At 37.7% G+C, this 22,064-nt stretch overlaps 1 long non-coding RNA gene across 1 annotated transcript in view; it reads right to left on the bottom strand.

The window, feature by feature from the left end:
• Positions 1–446: 446 nt before the first annotated feature.
• Positions 447–22,064, bottom strand: part of LOC138109800 (uncharacterized) — a 52,263-nt gene continuing 30,645 nt past the window's right edge. The window contains exon 3 of the long non-coding RNA XR_011150708.1: positions 447–3,644. This is a non-coding gene — a long non-coding RNA (uncharacterized lncRNA). The remainder of the gene's footprint in view (positions 3,645–22,064) is intronic.

Genomic DNA, 22,064 nt, shown 5'->3' with positions numbered 1-22,064 from the left:
TCCTCTATGGATTCTCTCAAAGAGAGTACTCACAAACTCGCCACCATATCTCACTAAAGTCCCAGTTTGCATGCTGATTTTGCAGATAGACACCATAGAGCTCTGTTCTGCACATGTTTACTTTTTTTTTGTGTGGTTTCCAGCTATCTGAATTCCTGTTCACAAAATAAATAAACAACAGATATATGATGTTCAGGAACTTCAAGGATCACAAAAAAATGACAGGATTTTTCCTCAGGGAAGGAGACAATAGTCAGTGTTAAAAGAGGAATAATGTGAAAAATATATTACCTATTTCATGTTAAGAAATTATGTGGGCATAAGAGAAAGTGATTGAAGAATGAAAGACTTGAAATTTGAATTTGAATTTCAATTACTATATTCTACCATATGCATTATAATTTTAGTTAAACAAAGAAGGCATATGAAGCCATGAGAATACATGGGAACAGTCTGAGCAGAGAACCCAGTTCAATTATTGCAACCTCATTTCATACTATAGAAGTTTGTACAGTTTATCGGAATTCCAGCTATTTTACAATGGTGGTAAATGGCGGATCAAACTCATGCTGATAAACTCAATGCTTTGGGATATGATCTAATTTACAACAAATTGGTTAATTTGACAGAAATTCCAGTAGACATTCTGCGAAAAGAGACAATAATTATGAAATATCACAGCAATCTGTCTTATAAAGTTTGGATTCTGCTGATGATAAAAATACACAAAACTATACTTTGATCAGGAATGGAAATGCAGAATAGTCTCATTTGGATTAAGAACAGAAATAATAAATTGAGAAAAACTCCCAAAATCTGCAAGGAACTATCTACTGAGTTATCCCCAAAGCAGCAAAAAAAAAATCCATTATTGACAGTGCTTGCTGGGAATAATATCTCTTGGTTCTACAAAATGCCTGAGAATTTCTTTGCCAGGAAGTGCAAAGACTTCCATAATCTCTCTGAGGTTCCACTGCTGGAGAAGCAGTACCTTAAAGGGACCTTTCTGTCTGAAAAAGAACAGTTTTTATTAGATTCTGAAGGAAAAGATTTGGGTCATTCCTGAGAGACTTGTTGTCTGGGGAAAACAAGTGAACTATTTAAGGCTTCTCTGGTAAGAAACAGAAAAACTTATTTCCTGAAGACTCTGTCTCTCTCAACTTTATAAGTACCTTGTACTACTAAGCATTATACTAATCTTTTGTGCAATTCAGAAGTGAAAGAAAACACAATCACAAGCTGAACAAGGTATGTTGGGGTTTCTTTACATTAAACATTCAGTTATTTTAATCTCATGAACAGCTTTTAGAAATTTTCTGGTCAACGTTACATTTACTCTATGCTCTGATGTCAATGCATACTACTTATGTGACTTTTAATGCTGTACACATTTACACTGTACATTTTTGGGGAAAAGTAATAATTAAAGAAAATATCCAAATGTTCTTAAAGTGGTTACTGAATTTTTTACTTTATATTACCAAACAGAAAGTAAATCAGTTTGATGGAATTAATGCAGTAACTACAGATGCAGATCAATTATAACTTCCATCTTTATGCACTTTATATCGACCATCAAGATTACTATAGCAAAAATATGGTATTTCTTTACAGTGGTTATTATCACATTAGAAGAGCCACAACTTTACAAAAATGTATATGAAATAATAGTAGATGTAGAAAAATAAACAATTTCTAACTCAAACATCTTTGACAATTATTTCTATGTAACAATCTCCTCATTGGAAGTTTCTGAGTTGACAAGAAACAGTGGAGCACATCAGACACAGGGCTGACTTTATTCAGGGTGAGGATAGTCAGACAACAGAAAGATAATCAGGTTGGCTGGTTGATTCTGCATGGAAACAGGTGAGAACCTGCACATACACTATGCAGTTTAGTCAAGCAGGACTCCTCTCCCAGCATTTTCAACCGTTTTTCTAATAATAATCTGTCCAAATAGAATTGAGAACTGAAGTTCAATATACTACTTCCACACATAAAGAGGTAATTTAATTTCTTTTGGCCATTCATATGACACTGACACAAAGAAAAAAACACAATCTGAATGTTGAAGAAGCTCAGTTCCAAAAACCATGGTTCAAGATCAAAAATAAACCCAGGCTCTCACCTCACAGTAAAATTAATACAAAAATATACTGTACTAGGTCTGGCTCAGATGGAGATGATTTTCTTAATAGTATCTTTTGTGGTTCTGCAGTTTGGGTTTGTAACTGCAATTGTTGATAACACACAGGCATTTTGACTGTTGGTGAGCAGTGCTTGTGCCCATGACACATACACAAAATCCTCAGGCTCTGACAGAAGCCTTTAGGCTCATGGCCCAAAACACCTTGGGATCTCTCACAACAACTAGCATGCTTTTGTAAAATACAGTGATATCTGTTACGAATATTCTGCTTCAGACATCCTGAAATCATTCCGACAGAATGCTGGTTCCACTACCAGTTCATTCCTCTGATGAAAAAATGATACTGTCTTCAGATCATTAAAGCAGAAACAAGGGAAAAGAAAACCTGAACAGATTGCATATTAATTTAGGATCTCTCTTTTTACAAAGTAGTAAAGATTAATCAGCTTATTCTTTCTTCATTTGTATTCTCATGAATAATTATTAAATATTTGGTATTGTCTATCACACATAAAAAGAGGATGTAAAATTACTGGAGTATTTTTAAACTTTGAAAGTTTATCAAGTGATTATATGTCTTTCATAAAATTGTGCTATATCAGAAAGTTTTTTTCAAGTTGTTTGAAACATCATAGCTTTATAGAAACAAGAGATTTACTTCTCTCCTTTTAAAATAGCCTCATTAGGGAAATTATTTGTGAGCAGGTCAGTATTATCTGACCTAACAAATTCACAAACTTGACTAACACGATAAATTACATAGAAGGAAGGACTTCAGAAGTTATAAATAAAATTTCAATTCCCACAAGAAAATGTTCTCTTTGAATTTACCTAAGAACTCTTACCCATCTTTCTTCTACCTAGTTCAAATGATTATGAACTTTGCAGTGCATTATCTAACAGAGGTTTTCAGAATTTTTGCTGTTTCTACTGTCTAACTCATAAAATTTATCATACTGTACATTTGGAGTATTGATTTTCTGGGCTGTTTGAGACATAAAACAGAATAAAAGATGCAACTTATATCAACTGAAATACAAGTACCAAAGTAGTTCTCTTGTCAGCTACATTAAGAAAATTATCAAGAAAAAAAATAGAGGGTTTAGAAAATTTATCTCTGCCACATTCATTGACTTAACTATTTCAAGTTAGTCTTGATTAAATTAAATATTCCCTTCTGTGTCTGAGCATTCAGGAAAAATCTGGGGGAATAAAAACTAAAGAGCAAGAATTGGTAACAAAATACATCACCATTTACATCTGTATTTCTCATTTCTCATGTACCCTGCTTAACAAGTACTTAACCTACAAATCCATGGCTTTTTGGGAGTTGCTATCAGGTAACTCATGTTCTGATTTCAGGAAAACAATATTTAGAGTTGTTCTGGAGTCTTTCTTTTTCTGCAGTATATTCTTGTGCTCATATTGCAGCAATCAGAGAGGAGAGAACATGATATGAGAAGAAGGTGGCACAACCAAAGCTTGTGTGATCCTGAAAACAACAAAATAAAGCAAAATATGTTTTTCACACTTGGATATATCACACATCAAAATCAAACCACTTGAATAAAATAAAACATTCCTCTATCAGCTGCACCTAAACCAATGATTTTGGCAGTTTTGCTACAATTACATTGGCCAAAAAATCTGATGTTTAGGTCTTTTGGTGAGGTTTAGCTTTGTTTTAGGGAAAAATTTTGCATCATTACTTAAGTTAAACTATTCATAGTTCAGTGATCTGCCTTATATGTTCACTTTAGTTTCTTGCAATTATAACACAATCTTCAGGGATTTTTTTTCTCAAAAGAAATAACATCACCTTTTTATTCTTGACTTTGAACCAGCTAGAATTTTGCTTAATATCTCAGTTCTAAAAATTTCATAAATATCTATCAACTGCATACTGTACAAGAGCTGCTGAAATGGTACACTATTTCTTATATACCTAGATGAAAAATAAATGATGCAATTTTAATGACAGCCCAGGGAGCTTTGTTACTTGTCTGAACATCTAGACATCTGCTAACTGTTGTTATCAAGACTCTGGATGGCTCTAAGGAAGGTGTTACTGGATGAAATTTTATGACTCTTGGTCTAAAGAAGGTTAGAATCAGAGAATCAGGAAGGTCAGTTCCCAACTTAAACATTTATGAAGACAGAAACAATTCCTTAATTTCATGCACATCTGCTGAAGAGAGCAGATTGGATGCAAAAGGATAAGGACATCTCCACTCTGTCAGCAGAGCAGAGAAGTCATTCTTATGCACCAATAATATCATTTAAATTGTCATAATGATAAGTAGATGAGATCCTATTACAAGACCAAAAAACGGCCACATACAAAAAAACTCCTGCCCCGGTCATGTTTTTTCCTCCTAGATCATAATAAAAAACCCATGATACAGACCCTTGGGCCAAAATATGTATAATACAGCAGGTTCATAAAATGTGTAGAACTTTAAACAAGCGTGAGGCAGAGTGGTGTCTATGAAATATTAAAATCATTTTCTTAGAAGCATGGTCCTACAGAGGAGGATTCTATAGAACATAGTCTTCTAAGTTTGTCTAAAATTAAGTTGAAAATTACAGAAATACTTCAAACTTTTCTTGTTAGGTAACAGCTATGTCTCTGACAAATTTTAAAATGTAACTCAGCATATCAAACATGAGATCCATTATTTTTACATTTCAATTAATCCCATTCAACACAATTTCCTGTCATCAAATCAGAATGTGTAGTGTTCACTTAACTAATTTGCCTGCAAGCCAGCTCTTATTCAAAGGAAATGAAGGAGTAGAGAATGGAGGCGATAGTAAAGATACCAGTATTGTTAAGTGCAAGGTTCAAAAAGTCATGTACTTAGATGATATTGTCCTCCTTCTAGAAAAAAATCCTTTAAAAAAAATGTGATAATCTAATAAACCATCTAATGAATGATCTTATCAAATATAAGTATCAGTACTAAAATTTCTTAGGAAGCCTTCTCTTTTCATGACATGTCCCATTTTCAGTCATCAGAGTAATTCAGTGTTTTTCACTCAAATACATCCAGGAATAATTAAGTAAAATCCTGCTGTAATAACCAGGTAGTTTATCAGTTAATCCAATATGATTTTTTGTATCCAAGTATTGTCTTTTTTCAGAGGAAATACTGAACTTCCTCGATTTATTTTTATAAAGCAGAGGAATTCTGATCATCACATTTTAATTTCTTTCTATAAAAGATTCCTAGGTCTTCACTCCTGTTTTGATAAAAAGATAGCATTTCCAAAGTTAGCAAAGATAAACATGAATAACAGCGAAAACAGTAATGAAGCCATTTAATTTAATTAAAGATTTAAACAATATGAAACCAGCAAGGATAATGAAAAATCCTTTTAATAATTTTAAGTGGTTATTGGAATCTTAAATAAATACCAAACACAGTGTGAGATGGCTCTGTGAACCTGCAAGAAGATTGCTGTTCTAAAGCAACAAATTTTAATGTTTTTATTTTAGAATTCTTCCAAGGTAAAATTTTCTGAGACACAATACTTTGCCATGTTAATCTGGGTGCATCTTGATTTCTGTGTCAGTTAAAATCCAGATATTGCAAGCAGAAAATGCATAGTTATATATATCATACAGGAAGACATTGATTACTTAAGTCTTTAATTCTAAAATAATTTTCTGTTTCATATAAATTTACTTCCAATTATCATCATGCAACAGAAGCTTAATATAATAACATTAAATTACATCACAACACAGAAATATATATCGAAATATATATATATATATATATAACAGCTGCAAACTCCCCAAATTATTACATATATATCCTAGAAGTATCTCTTAGAAATGAAGTTGAATGAAAATATAATGTCACTAAAAAAGTTCAGCTGATAAATATGTCCACCCACAAAATCTTATAAAAATCTATTGAAATATAAGACAAAAAGAAATAAAAAGAGAGAATGTGGGCCTTACAATGAGTTTAACAGCCAGCTAAGTTGTAGAGCTGGAAAGCACAGCCATACCAAACTCTTCCTTGCAAGCAATGATTTGGGGGTTTTGTGTGATCTTCCAATAAGAAATGTTAAAATCTTTCCATTTGCACATAGTTTCACATATAATTAATATTAGCTACTGGTTTAGCAAAAGAGATACCCAAATTTATTTTACAAAGAGAAAAACTAAACAAAATAAAGGGAAAGAAAGTAGAAGACAGAATATAAGCCATGACTGGCCCAAAATTCAGAACTTAAGGAACATTTGCATTAACTCAACAGGGCGCAGATTAACTGGATTGGCTCAGGATATTTTTATTAAAATTAAAAAAGCAGTAAGTGAATGATGTGTAAGGGAAGAAACATGGGTTTGTTCACCAAATTTCAGCTATCAAAAAGTTTTGGTTTACATAAAGCTAATCTAGTTGCAAGGATTCCCTCTGTTCCATAAGGGAAGGCAGGCACCTCCAAAGCAAAATTCACCTCATCTGTCCAGTTGCTACAAAGTCAGTTAAGGTGTTCAGTTTTAAAGTGACTTAAGATGAATGTCATCTTATGAGGTAGCAGTAGAAAATTTTGAAATATTGAATAAAAAGTAATAAATTCTTGCTTGCATAATTCAATTTCTTTCTATATGCACCTAGACAGATGGAGAACCAATGCAAATAAAATGCTACAAATCCAGAACACTAAGTAGTCATTCAGGGACACATTTCAAGAATGGCCAGTATGTCTTGAACTCTGCTTCACAAAATCCTATGCTGCACTTCAAAGCAGGGATCTAAAGCACTTGGATTACTCTTGTCTGAATTGGGATAGGGTATGAGGCTGAGTAAAAAAAATCTATGTCTATGTCATATTTACAGAGAAAAAGAAGTAAGCTTCCATCTCTTTGTTGTGGTAACATGGGATTTGTTAGGCATTTCAGCAAGAAAAAAGTTTATCTCTGGGGTTCAGAAAGAAAAATTAGAACTAGAATAATTTACCTTTTTTTTTTTTTGTCTTCCTTAACTAGAGGCAAGTTGTTGACTCTAGTCCCAGAGGCTAGGAGCAACTTCAAACATTAGTTACCTAATTAAAGAAGGTCTGATGCAAAGACATTTGAAAAATATCAAGGCCTATAAAAGTGCAGTTTATAAAGTATTTTGATTACTGAGTGGCAATATATTACAAAGATAATGAGTTGACACACTGGGTATTTTTGGGTGTTTCATTACTATATCAAAACTATGACAAGACATAGACATGTTGCAATTGAAAATTGAAATACAATGTCCAGGGCACTTTATTTACAGCAGTGATGTTACTTTTTCCTTTGAAATTTGTCTGGTCACATCATTCACCCCGTTAATCACTTAGACTATTTTCAAGAATGGTTGTTCACATTTTTTTAATTTCCTTGCTGTGATATTAATGTTTAAATTGATCAAATGACAAGACTATTTGCCCAAAACATTTACTTTAAAGAAAATTGTAGGGTGTTGTGAAAACAGCAACAAAATGTTCATATGCAAAATAGCCAGATTTGAGAATAATTTACTGTCAGTAGTCATTTAAACTAATGTGATATTTCATCTTTGAAATGTCATGAAAATCAGGGAGGCATTCCAGGAGACTGAAAGAAGGCTAATATCACTCCTATCCACAAGGAAATCAAGGAAATTGTAGTCCTATCAGTCAAATGAAGCCCATGTTTAGGAAAAGCCAGGACAGATTGACCAAGGACAAATTGTGCTTGACAAACCTGACTGCCTCTCATGACAAAGGAACCTGCTTGGTTGATGTGGGGCAAGCAGTGAACATTGTCTACCTGGATATCTCCAAGGCTTTTGATATGGTTTCCCACGGCCTCCTCCTACAGAAATGTGGATGTGATGGTGTGGATGTGTGATCCATGAGGTGGGTGGGGAATCGGCTGACCGGCCACGCCTGCAGGGTGGTGGTAAATTGCTCCCTTTCACACTGGCAGCTGTCACAAGTGGAGTCCCCCAGGGAACGATACTGGGCCCAATGCTGTTTAGTATCTTCATCAGTGGTTTGGATTATGGGATCAAGTGTACCTGGATGGAGTTTGTCAGTGATACCAAACTGAGTGGGGCAGAGGACACTTTGGAAGGGAGAGACACCCTGCAGGAACACCTGGACAGGCTGAAAAATTAGGCTGACAAGAACCTTATGAAGTTCAATAAGGACAAGTGTAAGGTCTTGCACATGGAAAAACATAATCCAGGAGAGCAGCACAGGCTGGGGATCTCACCTGGCTAGGGAACAGCTCTATGGAAAGGGACCTGGGGGTCCTGGTGGACAAGCAGCTCAGTGGGAGTGAACAGTTTGTTGCTGCAGCAAGGAAAGCCAACACAAATGCTGAGTTGCATCAACAAGGGTGTCACCAACAGAGATAAAGTCACTATCCCACTCTACTCAGTTCTGGTCAGGCCACATCTGGAATGCTGTGTTCAGTTTTGGTCCCTGCTATACAAGAAAGATGTGGACAGGGTGGAGAAGCTTTGGGCAACAAAGATGACCAAAGGACTGAGAAGCCTGTCATGTGAGGAATGAATGAGAGAAGTGAGTTTGTCCAGCTTGGAGAAAAGAAGCTTAGAAGACACTTTACCATGTTCCAGTATGTAAAGGGTGTCTGCAAAGAGGGAGACTTGGTTTTTTCAAGAAGCCCTATGGAAAAGACAACGGGTGATGGGCACAAGTTCCTTCTGAGGAGATTCTGATTGAACATAAGGAAAATTTTCACAGTGAGAACAGTCATTGGAATAATCTTTCCATTGTGTGGGAAGCGGATTCCCCAAAGTTGGCCACTTTTAAGATTCAGCTGGACATGGTACTGGGCCATCTTGTCTGTACTGCGCTTTTGCCAACAAAGGTTGGACCAGATGATAAATGAGGTCTCTTCAACCTGGTGATTCTATGATAGTATAATTCTATGATTCATTGAAACCAGTTAAAAATACATTTTGGGTCTTTTGTGTGTAGGGGCAAAAATAAGCAGTATTTCATACTGTGGACTGCAACTGACAATTATATAGGTAAAGCAACAAGAATACATCTATGCCACATCAGAACACATTCATGTGGAGTCTTCCACATCGTTCCCCAAATTTCATGCTGTAGTTGAAGAAATTAATTTAAAAATTGATTGGCTTGTTGAGTTTTACAAAATGTTATCAATGTATGAAATACAGGTAAGCTTAAAAACTGTAATGTGGGATGTTCTTTGCAACAGAAAGGCAAATTTAGGTTCTCTTTTCCCATGTAGGTTTAACAAGTCTACACACTGTAAAAAAATACACTGAATAAGTTTTGACATTTGTGATCCCCAGCAATGCTGCCTAGCCTACGTCTCTCCGCTCTTTGAAAACTCCACGTTTGTCAGTTTTGTCATGAGCATGACAGTTTTCTGCTAGATATAATCCATTTCTTCCTCTCCATAGTCTTTTCCATGATCAGTTTGTAAAATTGAAGATGACATAGACTGTTTTGATGAGACCTTTTCCTGAGCTGGCAAAATTCAAATAATTAGGTTTAAGATGAGGAAGAAGTCATTCATGAGGGAGCAGGTATCTGATATAAATATGAAAATAAACTATATTTCACCCTAACAAGGTCTTTGATTTGAAAGCATCATATTTTGTGAAATATTGGCATAATCCTGGCATCCTTGGAATCAGACTTTCCATCTGTGACAGCACTGGGCTTACAAAAAATGTAAGGCCCTGTTCAAGCAGGAAATAACAACTCTTTACAGGCATCACCAAATCTAGAAAACCTAAAAGGAGACTGATCCATGACTTAGCATGCTGGGAAAAGAGAAGAGGAGAGAGAAAAAAGTTAGAAGTAAACCCCTGTCTGCTTCTAGCCCTGGCACCAAAGGAGAGTGAAAATATCTGTTCCTAATCTTGCCTGACTTGCCTCATCCCTTCCTAAAGGTCATGGATGGAAATACAAGATGTAATTTCCCAGGTCCAATTCTTTCATGTATTTCTGGCATTTCTTTCTCATTCCCTGTCCATTTGGATGGCTGCCTCCTCCTTCAAGCATTTTCTTGAATGAAGCCAGATTTCCTTTTTCTCCAGGGTTCATCTCATCTCCTTTCATCTAGTCTCAGCTGCCCAACCATGAGTTGGTTTTCTGCTTCAAACTAAAGTAAAATCTTTTGCAGTCCCCACCTGTGACACAGTTTCTTCCAGCCTGTCCCAGCCTTCCCATTATTTCTGTTCCTAATTCTAATGGGGGATTTTTTGGGTTAGTACCTCCCTACAGCCCCATTTACACAGCCATTGCACATCCTTCTTTCCTACACGGGCAACCCTACACCATAGGACTGATTTCTCCTTTCTTTTCCATGTTTTTTACTGACAAATTTCCTGCCCATTTTTGTTCCAAAGAACTTCACACCAGTGTAGCTTTGGTCTTCTCTGACTTACAGGCAGGCAGTTCCTCTCTGCCTTCTATGTGCCTGTTTTCTGCCATATTGTGAGGTTCCACTGCAGCACAGCCCTTGGATTGAAGCATGTTAAGTCTCTCTTCAAAGCTGGGCCATGTGTGATGTTCAAGAGGCATCCAGGATAGTGATGAACCAGCACAGACACTGAGGAATGGCTCTTCAGAGATACCAGCTACTAAGCCCACTGCAGATTGTACACAAACCATGGTGATTTGAAAGCCAATTTTTTAAATGCTTGCACAAGAAGAGATAAATGCCTTTCCTGGACACAAAAGACTGACTGTGTGAAGAAATTCAATCCAGGTACTTGAAGTCTGACAGAATTAAAAGCTTGTTAAATAGGGCCATAAAAATGGGAAATTTCAGATGTTCCTATTTACAAGGCAGGATAGGGGAGAAAGGGGGAAAGGAAAGGATCAGTGTCATCTCTGTCTGTAGTATACAGAGCTTTAACTTCAGTGTCTATTAACTGTGAACTTACACGGAAATATCATTGTATAAAATACAATAAGCCTGTGAAGCAGCCATGAGGTTTCAGGTTTCCCTACTGCTTTCAACTAGGCTTACTCTGACTCTTCTCTGAGCCCAGAGAAGTCTTTGTAGTGTGTGTCTGCTTCAGCAGGGAAGGCAGTAAGTTATTCCAGTTGCTCCAGTTTCAAATAGCATTGGATATTCTGCAGAGAAGGACAGTGGTTTAAGTCTCCTCAGGTGGAGAAAGCAGAGCGGAGACCTCCCACATTTAGGAGCAGTGTGCCTTTAAAGAAAAGCATGCCTGCGTGCTGCTCCTTTACACACGGTCCGAAAAACATTAATTTTCTCTGAAGGAAGAGATCTGGTTACACTGTGCCAGACACCAAACCCTGCATACATGAGCCAACTATGTGAATTTTCTTAACAACTTTTTTACCCTCAGATTCCTCAGCAGCTTAGTCCAAGCAGCTTCTCTATTGTGCCAAACATTCTGGTAGATAACAATAAGGTTAGGGGTTTGTTCTTCTAAGAGGAAGATGAAATATCAGATACTGCAAGTGTTCTTCAGTCTCACTGAGTAACAAGCAGCAGTGAAGATAGGACTGAAATAGATTCGCTTAGTTCTTGCCTGACAATTGCATTCACCTAACCTACATTACACATGCATGCCAAGAGACAGGCTCCAAGCATCAGACATATTTATCCATTAAGTAAAACTGGAATAAAAGATTTAGCAGGAATGACATAAACATGGCTTTCAGCAGCTTTGGTCAAAAAGAGCATGGTACAATCATCATAGTTTTCAAATAAAACAACAAAAAAAGTAGATATTTTAAAGATCTGCTGTAAGTCATTTCTATGAAATCTAACTCCTATTTATACAACAGATATTTCCCGTTGCTTATTCCACCTTTGCCCTTGTTATATTCCCTTTGAAAATTAAAAAGTATCTTTTATCTGACCCAGTAGATCAGCTAAACTTTCTATCTACTTTTTGACCTTATTTTCTTAGACCAGCCTTGAATTTACATTTTCCTTTTTTGCAATATTAATACATAGAGAATATGAAGTCATCTAACATGCCATTAATGTATTTTAATACCATACCAATACACTCCCTTTGGATTAATTAAGAAAGAAATATGAATTTTCCACTGTATAGGAATTATGCACAACCTTGGCTTTATAAAAAAGACAGACAAAATTGTTGATGCAATAATTTTGCAATTCTTTGATAAAGTTAAATATAACTGCGGCAAGATGGCATTGTTTTCCTACAAAATCTATATTAAGATAGGAGCCTGCAAGGAACTAATAAAATAAACACCAGGGACTTTGCCAGACTGAATCCCACTAGTCAACTGTAGTTAAGAAAGAAAAAGATAAAGACTTCCTCTAAAATCAAATGTGATTTGATTAGAAGCATGTAAATCACAGCATAGCCATGTCTGAATACTGAATGATTTAATGAATACTACTTCAGGTCATTTGTTCTTCTCTTCCATGACACTGCGTTCATCTTTCTGAATAGTCCACATAGAATCATACAAATACTGAAACACAGAATCACAGAATATTCTGAGCTGGAAGGGATGCACAAGGATCATCTAGTCCAACTCCTGGCCCTGCACAACACTATTCCCTGTGCCCAAGAGTGTTCAAACACTTCTTGAGCTCTTGGTGTTGTGACCACCTCACCAAGGAGTCTGTTGCAGTGCCCAGCCACCCTCTGTTTCTAATATCCAAACTAAATCTCCCCTGACACAGCTTCAGACCCTTCCTTTGGGTCCTGTCACTGGTCACCACAGGGAAGAGATCAGTCCTGCCTCTCCTCTTTGCCTCATGAGAAAGTTGAGACAACAATGAGGTCTCCCCTTAGTCTCTTCTTCTCCAGTTGAGCAGACCAAGTGACCTCAGTTGCTCCTCACACAGCTTCCCCGCAAGGCCCATCACCACCCTCATAGCCCTTTTTTGGACACTCTCTAATAGATAAGTCTTTTTTATATTGCAGTAACCAAAACTGCACACAGGACTCAAGGTGAGGCCGCCCCAGTGCAGAGCAGAGCAGGACAATCCCCTCCCTTGCCTGGCTGGTGATGCTGTGCCTGATGTCCCCCAGGACACAGTTGGCCCTCCTGGCTGCCAGGGCACTGCTGACTCGTGTTCAACTTGCCATCAACCAGGACCCCCAGGTCCCTTTTCACCTTGCTGCTCTCCCTCATCTTATTCCCCAGTCTGTCCATACAGCCAGGATTGCCCCATCCCAGGTGCAGAATCCGGCACTTTCCCTTGTTAAACTTCATGTGGTTGGTGACTACCCAATCCTCTAATTTATCAAGGTCTCTCTGCAGAGACTCCCTGCCTTCAAGGGAGTCAATATCTCCTCCCAGTTTTGTATCATCTGTGAATTTGCTTAGTGTCCCTTCCAGTCCTGTGTCCAAGTTATTAATGAAGATGCTGAAGAGAACTAGGCCTCAGATGGATCTCTGAGGAACCCCACTAGTGACAGGTCCCCCATCTGATGTCACCCCATTCACTGTAACCCTTTGTGCCTGACTCATGAGCCAGTTGCTCACCCATCCCATGATGTGTTTATCCAGCTGTGTGCTGGACATTTTGTCCAGAAGAAGCCTGTGAGAAACATTATGGAAAGCTTTACTGAAATCCAAGAGGATAACATTGACTGGCTTCCCTTGATCAACTGCTGGGTTACCCTGTCATAGAAGGAAAACAGGTTTGGTAAGCAGAACTTTCCTCTCATGAAGCCATACTGGCTGTCACCAATGACTGCATTGTCCTCCAGGTGTTTTTCAACACCTCCCAGAATGATCCTCCATAACTTTACCAGGCACTGAAGTGAGACTGACATGCCTGTAGTTTCCAGGGTTCTCCTTCTTGTCCTTCTTGAAAATTGGGACAAGATTCGTCAGCTCCCAGTCAGCTGGGATCTTGCGGGATTCCCAAGACCACTCAAAAAATCAAGAGAGGCTTTGTATGACATCAGCCAGCTCCTTGAGGATTCTTGGATGAATCCCATCAGGCCCCATAGATTTTTAGGGATCCAGCTGGAGCAGCAGATCCCACAAAATTTCAGGATCAGCTGGGAGTTGAACATTCTCACAGTCATGGTCCTCCAGCTCAGGGCACTGAAACCCCCTTGGTCCATCATCTGTGTTGAAGGCAGAGGCAAAGAATGCATTAAACACCTGTGCCTTGTCCCTGTCCCTCTTTGTGAGGGGACCATCCTCAACCTGTAACAGGCCAATGTTATTTTTACACTGCCTATTGCCATTTATATATTTGAAAAAACTCTTTTTATTGTCCCCTGCAGTTCTGGCCAACTTCATCTCCAATTGAGCTTTGGCTGTACAAATTTTCTCCCTACAATGGCAAGAAGCATCTCTGTGTTCTTTCCGTGTCACCTGACCCTGCTTCCGCTGGGCATACACCTTCCCTTTTTCACCTTATTTCCGAGACAAGATCCCTGTTTGGCCTAGATGGCCTTCTCCTTCATCTGCTTGACTTCCGACATTTGGGAATTTTTGCTCCTGTGCCCTTAGGAGGTGATGTTTAAAATGTAATCAGCACTGGTGGACCCCACCACCTGTAAAAACACTACTTACTAATTCCCTGAACAAGCTGATGATGTATGTTCTCCTCATGTCCAGAGCTGAGGTTTTGCTGGCCCTTCTGTCAACAGAGATTTTAAACTCAATTGCTTCATGGTTGCTGTGGCCAAGATGGCCACCAGTCTCCACTTCACTCATGAGATCCTCTCTGTTGATAATCAGTAGATCAAGGAGGGCATCTTTCCATGTTGGCTCCCATAGAACCTGTTTCATAAAGTTGTCATCCAGATTTTTTAGGAATTTGCTGGCCCAGGCTGTATAAGGGATGTTCCCAGCTAATTTTTGGCAAGTTGAAGTCCCCCATAAAGACAAGAGTAGTTGTCCCTTAATTCCTCAAAGAATAATTTGTCAGTGTCATCGTCCTGGCTAGGAGGGCTGTAGTAGTTTCCCACAGTGACACCCTCATTATTTGTTTGCCCCTTGATTCTTATCCAGAGGCCCCCAGCTGTGCCATTGCCAACTGTGAGCTTCATGCATTCTAGAAAATATCAGTAGACACAAGGATCTCAAAAACTTTTTTGAAATTAAGCATTTTCCAAGCAAAACAGATAATGTGTTGGAAGAATGACATAAATGCCATTAAAAGCACCAATCAACTAAACTCCACACACAATCTTCCATCACAGATGTTCAGAACAGATTCAAGGACATGATAGATGTGGTCTTTGTACAAATAGACTATCACAAGAACAGAAACTTAAGTTCCATCTTCAATGACCAGTTTTGTTAGATTACTAGTCTTAATATCTTCCCCCTATTTATTGTGCCACTAAAAAAAAAAAAATACTATACTATTTGACTATAATCAAAAAACAAAATAAAGAGCATCTAAATACAGATTTATTTTTTTTTATAAAATGGTCAAAGCAATTTAAGACATATGCTTCATAGAGGATTTGAAAGAGAGCAGAACTAATTAATGCTTGCAGTTGGTAGCACAACTTGTATCGTAAATATACGTGGGCTCAATACAAATCTTCCCAGGTTTCTCTCCACAGTGAGAGGTTTTATTATTTAGCATTATTATCCTTTTCCTGTGTGTTTGTTACATAAATAGTTTTTTTCTCTTTCACTTTCCTCCAAGGAAATTTTTTTTTTTTTTCCCCCAAACCTGGTAGGGGAGGGATGGTTGTAACCCGCCTTCTTTCAGAGGATATATTTCCTCCAAAATTGTCCAAACAGGCACAAATAGTGGCGCCCAATGTGGAGCCCAGGATAAAAGCTGGGCAGGTAAAAAAAGGCAGGTTACAACCCATCCCTCCCTTACCAGGTTTGGGAAAAAAAAAGAAATTTTCCTTGGAGGAAAGTGAAAGAGATAAAAACTATTAATGTAACAAACACACAGGAAAAGGATAATAATGCTAAATAATAAAACCTCTCACTGTGGAGAGAAACCTGGGAAGATTTCAGAGGCCTTCCATAGGTGTGGTCTCTCCCCTCCTCCTTGGAGCTGGGTCATGGTGGGCCCACCTCCAGGACCTCAGGGAAAAATTCTCCTGATGTGTTCTGATGTTGAAACAGTCCAGAAGAGAAGAAGGGAAAAAACCAAAGTCCCAGGAAAACAAAGTTCAACTCTCCGTCTCCCTCCGGAGAAAAGGAGCTGAAAGTTGGCTGAAGAGCAACAAAGGTGCTTCCTCCACTCTTGCTGCTGTTAGAAGCAGAGAGTGTGGGTCTGTGTCCTTGAAAAAACTGCTTTGAAAAGTTTGATTGATTTTTCCCTCTCCCCCCTCTCAGGCTCAGTTTAAAGGCACAGAAAGGCACGAAGTTAATTTCTGGGCATAGAGGAGCGATAGGGGATACAACATCATAAAGTCACCCCAAGACAGAGTACAATCTTAACATCATGTTAATACAATCACCACATAAAAACTGTAGTTGCATTGCACATAAATATTAAAAATTCTAGGGTTGCAAAGTCAAAGATTAACATCCTGGGAGAACACAGAGAGAGAATGCCAGTGTAAGAAAACACGTTATGGAATTGTGCCACACTATTTTTAAAAAATGATCTGTATTCAATACAATGCATTTAAATTAAAATGAAAGGAAAAAAGGAAGTTAAAAAAAAAGTCCATGCAAGGAAGTTAAGAGTTATACTGAAATTTCAAATCTGTCACCTGGACATGCTGATGAATATGACTGAATGAATTTCAAAAAAGCCATAGCTCAAATCAAGGGCACACATTCTAATTAACTACACTACATCAGGGAGAAGAAATTAAGAGTTACATTGTGCCCAGCTGTTACAAGGAATGCATGAAGTTCAAAATCAGCTTTGCCATTCATAAAATTATCAAGAACTACCACTGACTCCTGTGCCCAGGGAAATGCAGAAATTGCTTGGTTCAATTATTCACTTTTCTGAAGAGCAGAGGCACAGAAAGTATTACAGCCTCTGATGCTGATACAAGAGCTCAGTAACCTGGGAAACTCTGAGGTATAAGGATGTAACACAGAAACATACTGAAAAGAATAATATCTGCTAAGCTTCAAATTAGTTCCAGGGACAACCTAGCTGTTCCTGCAAAAGAATGGTATTTAAATGTATGGATCTGTGTCAGGAATTTATTAGCTAATAAGATAAGGTCTGTTATGGGAAAGGGGATGGAGTCAAGGAAAAAAGGAAAGCAAGAGAAAGATTATTTGGTGGCAGAGAAATATGTGAAAACGTAGAAGAAACTTGGAGGAAGTCGGCTGTGAGGAATGAGACAACTCTTTGTAGAAATTAAAACAATCTATTAAAACAGAAAAATTGAAAAATTGCAAAAATTAACAAAATATAAAAATTTGGGATCCTAGTGGCTCAGGAGGTATGCCCCAGGAGCGCAGGGATTCAGGAGCTTCAGGCTTAGGCAGCTCTGAACCTCAGGTAGAGAAAAAAACTTGCAGTGCTAGGCTGGTCAAACAGAAATATATATTTCTAAAGGCCCCTGAAAAGGAGTAGGTTTCTCCAGCACTGAACTCAGCAAGCTGGAGGGGAAGGGGAAATGAGAGTGGGCGTGTCTTTCTCTTGCACCTTTATAGCTTTTGCTCCGCCCCCAGTCCGCCCACAGCCCGCCCCTTTGGTTTAAGGTGATTGGTGTTTTCCCTTTGAAAGATTACCTCTGTCCACCAATCATTAAAATTCAGGTTAGCTTACAGGGCTCCACAGCTTAATGGCTGTGGGGGCTGTGCTGTTTGTTGGAACTGGGGTTTTGAAATCTTCTTTGAAACCAAAGTACAAGTAAAAACATTAAAAAAAATGCATCCAACACATCTTAAAACACTTGTAAAAGTATACAGTAAACATAGGAAAGATAGCTCTTATGGTGTACAAGTGATAAATGTTTGAAAAGGGATTTTAACTGGGGAACTTTTAACTGGGGAATTTTACTGGGAAGGGCACAAATGAACAGCTTGGAACAAGTGAAAACCAAAATAATAAAACTTGATTTGTGTACCTGGGCTGATGGGTTAATTTTAACATTCAATTTAAAAATATTTAACTCAAAATTGGTTAAAGCACTTAATATGCAAAGACCAAGCACTAATAGGGATTTTATGTATGACATCTGCAGAGGAGAAAAGACTTTTCAGAGGGAAGACTCTAAAACCCAGTTTGGTATCATCCCTTGAGTCCAAAAATCTCTCTCTGAATTGCCTCAGGTCCTGAGTGGCTCAGCTTTGAAAAAAGAGAACAGGTGTCCTTTTATCTGCAGAACTCTCATCTCTCTTATCTTTTTGGAAATCCACCACTTTTGGAGGGTGCCCACAACCTTCTGCAGCCCTACACAAGGTAGAAAATTCCCAGGAATTTTTAAGGTTATGATGTTAACACAGAGAGATTCCATAACCATTTTTTCAATGCAAGTATATTAGGGCCACTAAGAAAAATTTAAAGCATGACACTTGCGTAAGTTTGCTCCCCAGGAGGAAAAACATACAGTGCAGGTAATCTTAAGTTAGAAGACCAAGCAAACCAAAATTCAGATATTGGATTCATCTTCTTGTCATATGTGACTAGATATGTATATTACAGAAATTCATTAATAAAATTGCCAGGATGTGGGACGAGGATTAAAGACAAAACTATATACAAAGTCCAGTTAAAATCACTTTAAAAAAACCTAAATTTGCTAAAGTATTTTTTGTCCAGTATTTTAGTAGTTTTTAGCTAAAAACTTTGTGAAGAGAAAGAAAGGAGGGGGGGGGAGAGAGAGAGAGATGGAATTTACACATTCACAAGGAAAGACCTCAGCTTCCTCCACATCTTCAACATCAGGCTGTCCAGGAAACTTGTCTATCACTGCTGACTCAATTGTGAAAACACACTTAGACAGAACAGCTAAAATTGATGCTGCCTTCAATTTCAGGTCCTAGCCTTTTTCTGAAGGTTCCCACTCCCAAAGCAGACACAGCAGAAAGAGCAAGGTGTCTGCTCTTGAACTGCCACAGCCAACATCCAAACATACAAATATAATCTGAAATCAGTCATCCAACCAATTTCAGCTTGGCTGTAGAAACTAAGTGGAAGATTAAGCAGAATTCAATCCTCACTGATAATAGACCATCAGCCCTCAGGTTCCAATTACATCCTCACGTGTCTGCCTGTACCACCTCCTGTAAATCAGTCCAAGACAAAGTCCTTCCATGGTTTGAACACAAATATGAACATACAGCACCCCAGCTTTCTAGACAAGTTTTTTTCTGAAAGCTCTTCCTGTAGACTGAATCTCACTCTTTAACCTGTCATCTAGCCCAGGTCAGAGGCAGCTGTACATGAAATTCTTGTAGTCACAGCTGCACGGCTGAACATTGCCTTGGAGCCTGCCAACAGTGAGCGATGAAATCCCTACTGGAGTCTTTCTCAGACTACACTTTGACCCAGTTTTCCTTCCCACACAGAACTGGGCATGGAAGATCACCGGTGTGTCAAAGTGATCTTCTTCCCATTTTAGGATTAGGATATATAACCAAGGCATGCACTCAGGTCCTGGCTCCTCCCATATTTCCAGAATATCCTTAAGCATCCTGTTTGCTCTTTCAGTCAAACACAGAAATATAAAGCTACTTTAAAAGTTACAGAAGAATGCAAAATTTGGCTCAAACTCCAGTGTGGGAGAACAATACTTTTTATTCTTGATACATCACCAGAGCTTCCATTTGATGTCAATTAAGAGTATAAAGCAAGTCATATTTAATTTGGTTTGTTGAGTTGTTAGTAAATATGGAAAAATACTTGCTGGAAATATTAAATATTTTTCACCGATAGAAAATAAAATATATTTTTTAAATAATCAAGCTTATTTTAATTTAAATAAATGTTGATTTTTCTTATCTTAGTACAGTATTGGCAAGATAATAAAATTCAATCTTTTTACTTTAATGAGTTTTATTTGTCATGCTAGCAAACATTAGTTAACCAAGAAATTGATTTTCTACAGTGGAATTAGGTCGTAGTCAAACACTCCCAGTGTATTCAATTTTCTACCTCTATTGAAATCCAGCCATTAAGTTTTTAGAAATGCGTGCACTGTATTTGTACCCTCTGTAAGCAAGACAGATACAATAATTATTGCCTTTTCCCAATTTGCTCTGTGCAACAAAAAAGTGAAGACTTTTTTGCTCTGTTTTTATAAGGTGAACTTGCTATGTTGTCCATGGTCTTAGAAAGCAGCTTTTCCCCACATTGTTCTAAATAAAGGCCACATATGTGGGTGACCAGAACTATAAAAAGTAGTCTAGTGTTTTTCTACTGCTTGTTGTGGTTTAAATCCAGTTGTCAACTAAGTCCCACACATCTGCTCACTGATCCCACCCTCATTCTGGTAGGATGGGGTGAAGAATTGAAAAAAAAGAGGAAAAACCTTATCTCTGGATTAAGATAAGAATGGTTTAATACTTGAAATAAAATGTAAATTATAATGAAAATAATAATAATTTATAATAATGATAATAACAGCAATAGTGAAATTAAATGAGAGACAACAAAAAGAGAGAGGAATAAAACCCAAGAAAGACAAGTAATGCACAATAAGATTGTTCCCCACCCACTGACAAATACCCAGAAAATTCTGAGCCACCGTTGGCATCTCCCAGTCAGTTCCCCTCAGTTTATGTCCTGAGCATGACATTGCATGGTATGGTATATCCCTCTGGACAGTTCAGGCCAGCTGCCCTGTCCTGCTCCCTCACAGCTTCTTGTGCACTTCCTCACTGGCACAACACTAAAAACTGATTCATTGTGTGTCTACCCCATAAGAGGACTGATAAAAGTCTGGCTGACAAAACTGTCTCAAAATGCTTTTTGAATCCATGCTAAAAGTCTTAAAATACTCTACCTACAAAGCACAAAAAAAAGTAGTTTCTCCATGTATAAACCAATAAAAGGTATCAATTTCTGTGTCTGAAAATAAAATTTAAAAACATTGTTCCAAGCCAGATTTTAATAATTTATTCAAAGGGAAATTTATATTTGTATTCCACTATGTCCCTGTGTGGATCATTTGTGGTAAGGAAGAAGCTTCAGAAATTTATGTTTGATGCTAAATCTCAATGACCAGCTCTGCAAAGTGCTAGAATTGCAGAAGACAACAGACACTCTGAAATTCCCTCTGTTGTGTCTTTTCTCCCCTCTCAAACACTGACAGCTGCAAGACTCTGGAGAGAAGCTTAATCCCTGGAGCAAAAAGAAGTGCTTCCCATCACTTCCATGACTACACAGGCTTGTGTACATGCACACAGACTCAAACTCAAAAAATGAAGCATCATTCTCAAAACTAAAACCTGAAATTAAACGGAACAATTTTTACTATTGAAAAATTATGAATAGTGTGACAACGACATTATTCACTCTGAGGCTTTATCACTCCTTTAGAAACTACTTTTTTTGAGATCAAATAAAGAAATGAGCTAATATCGGTTATAATATTGATTATGGTGTTGAGACAGAAGTTCTGCAACTGCCATTTGTTTTATTGAACCAGCAAAGTAATGTTTTATCTTTTGACTTTTTATGCAGGGGTTTTGTATTATATGAATAGCTGAGAGGTCATAAGTATAAAATGACTCATAAGGAGAATTATTAATGCTGGTAAATTGGATAGCACTCCATAAGATATGACAAAGTAATTACTTTCTCAAGAACTCCCCACTCTTCTCAATATTCACTGATAATATGCTGTGTCCATTTCTTTATGAAGTCTATGCTATAATGTATAGATGCTTCAGATTTTTCAAATGAAGGTACCATCCTGTATAAGCATCCCATTTTCTTTCCTATGTAGAAATGTATTTTTCCTACTGCATGCACTTCAAAGATCTATAAATAAATAAGAAGATGAAACAACATTTACAAATGAGTGTGGAGATCTCTCCTCTGCGT

Source organism: Aphelocoma coerulescens, chromosome 4 (genome assembly GCF_041296385.1).
Source record: "Aphelocoma coerulescens isolate FSJ_1873_10779 chromosome 4, UR_Acoe_1.0, whole genome shotgun sequence".
In the NCBI taxonomy this organism is placed as follows: domain Eukaryota; kingdom Metazoa; phylum Chordata; class Aves; order Passeriformes; family Corvidae; genus Aphelocoma; species Aphelocoma coerulescens.
This window is presented reverse-complemented; position numbering and strand designations above follow the sequence as displayed.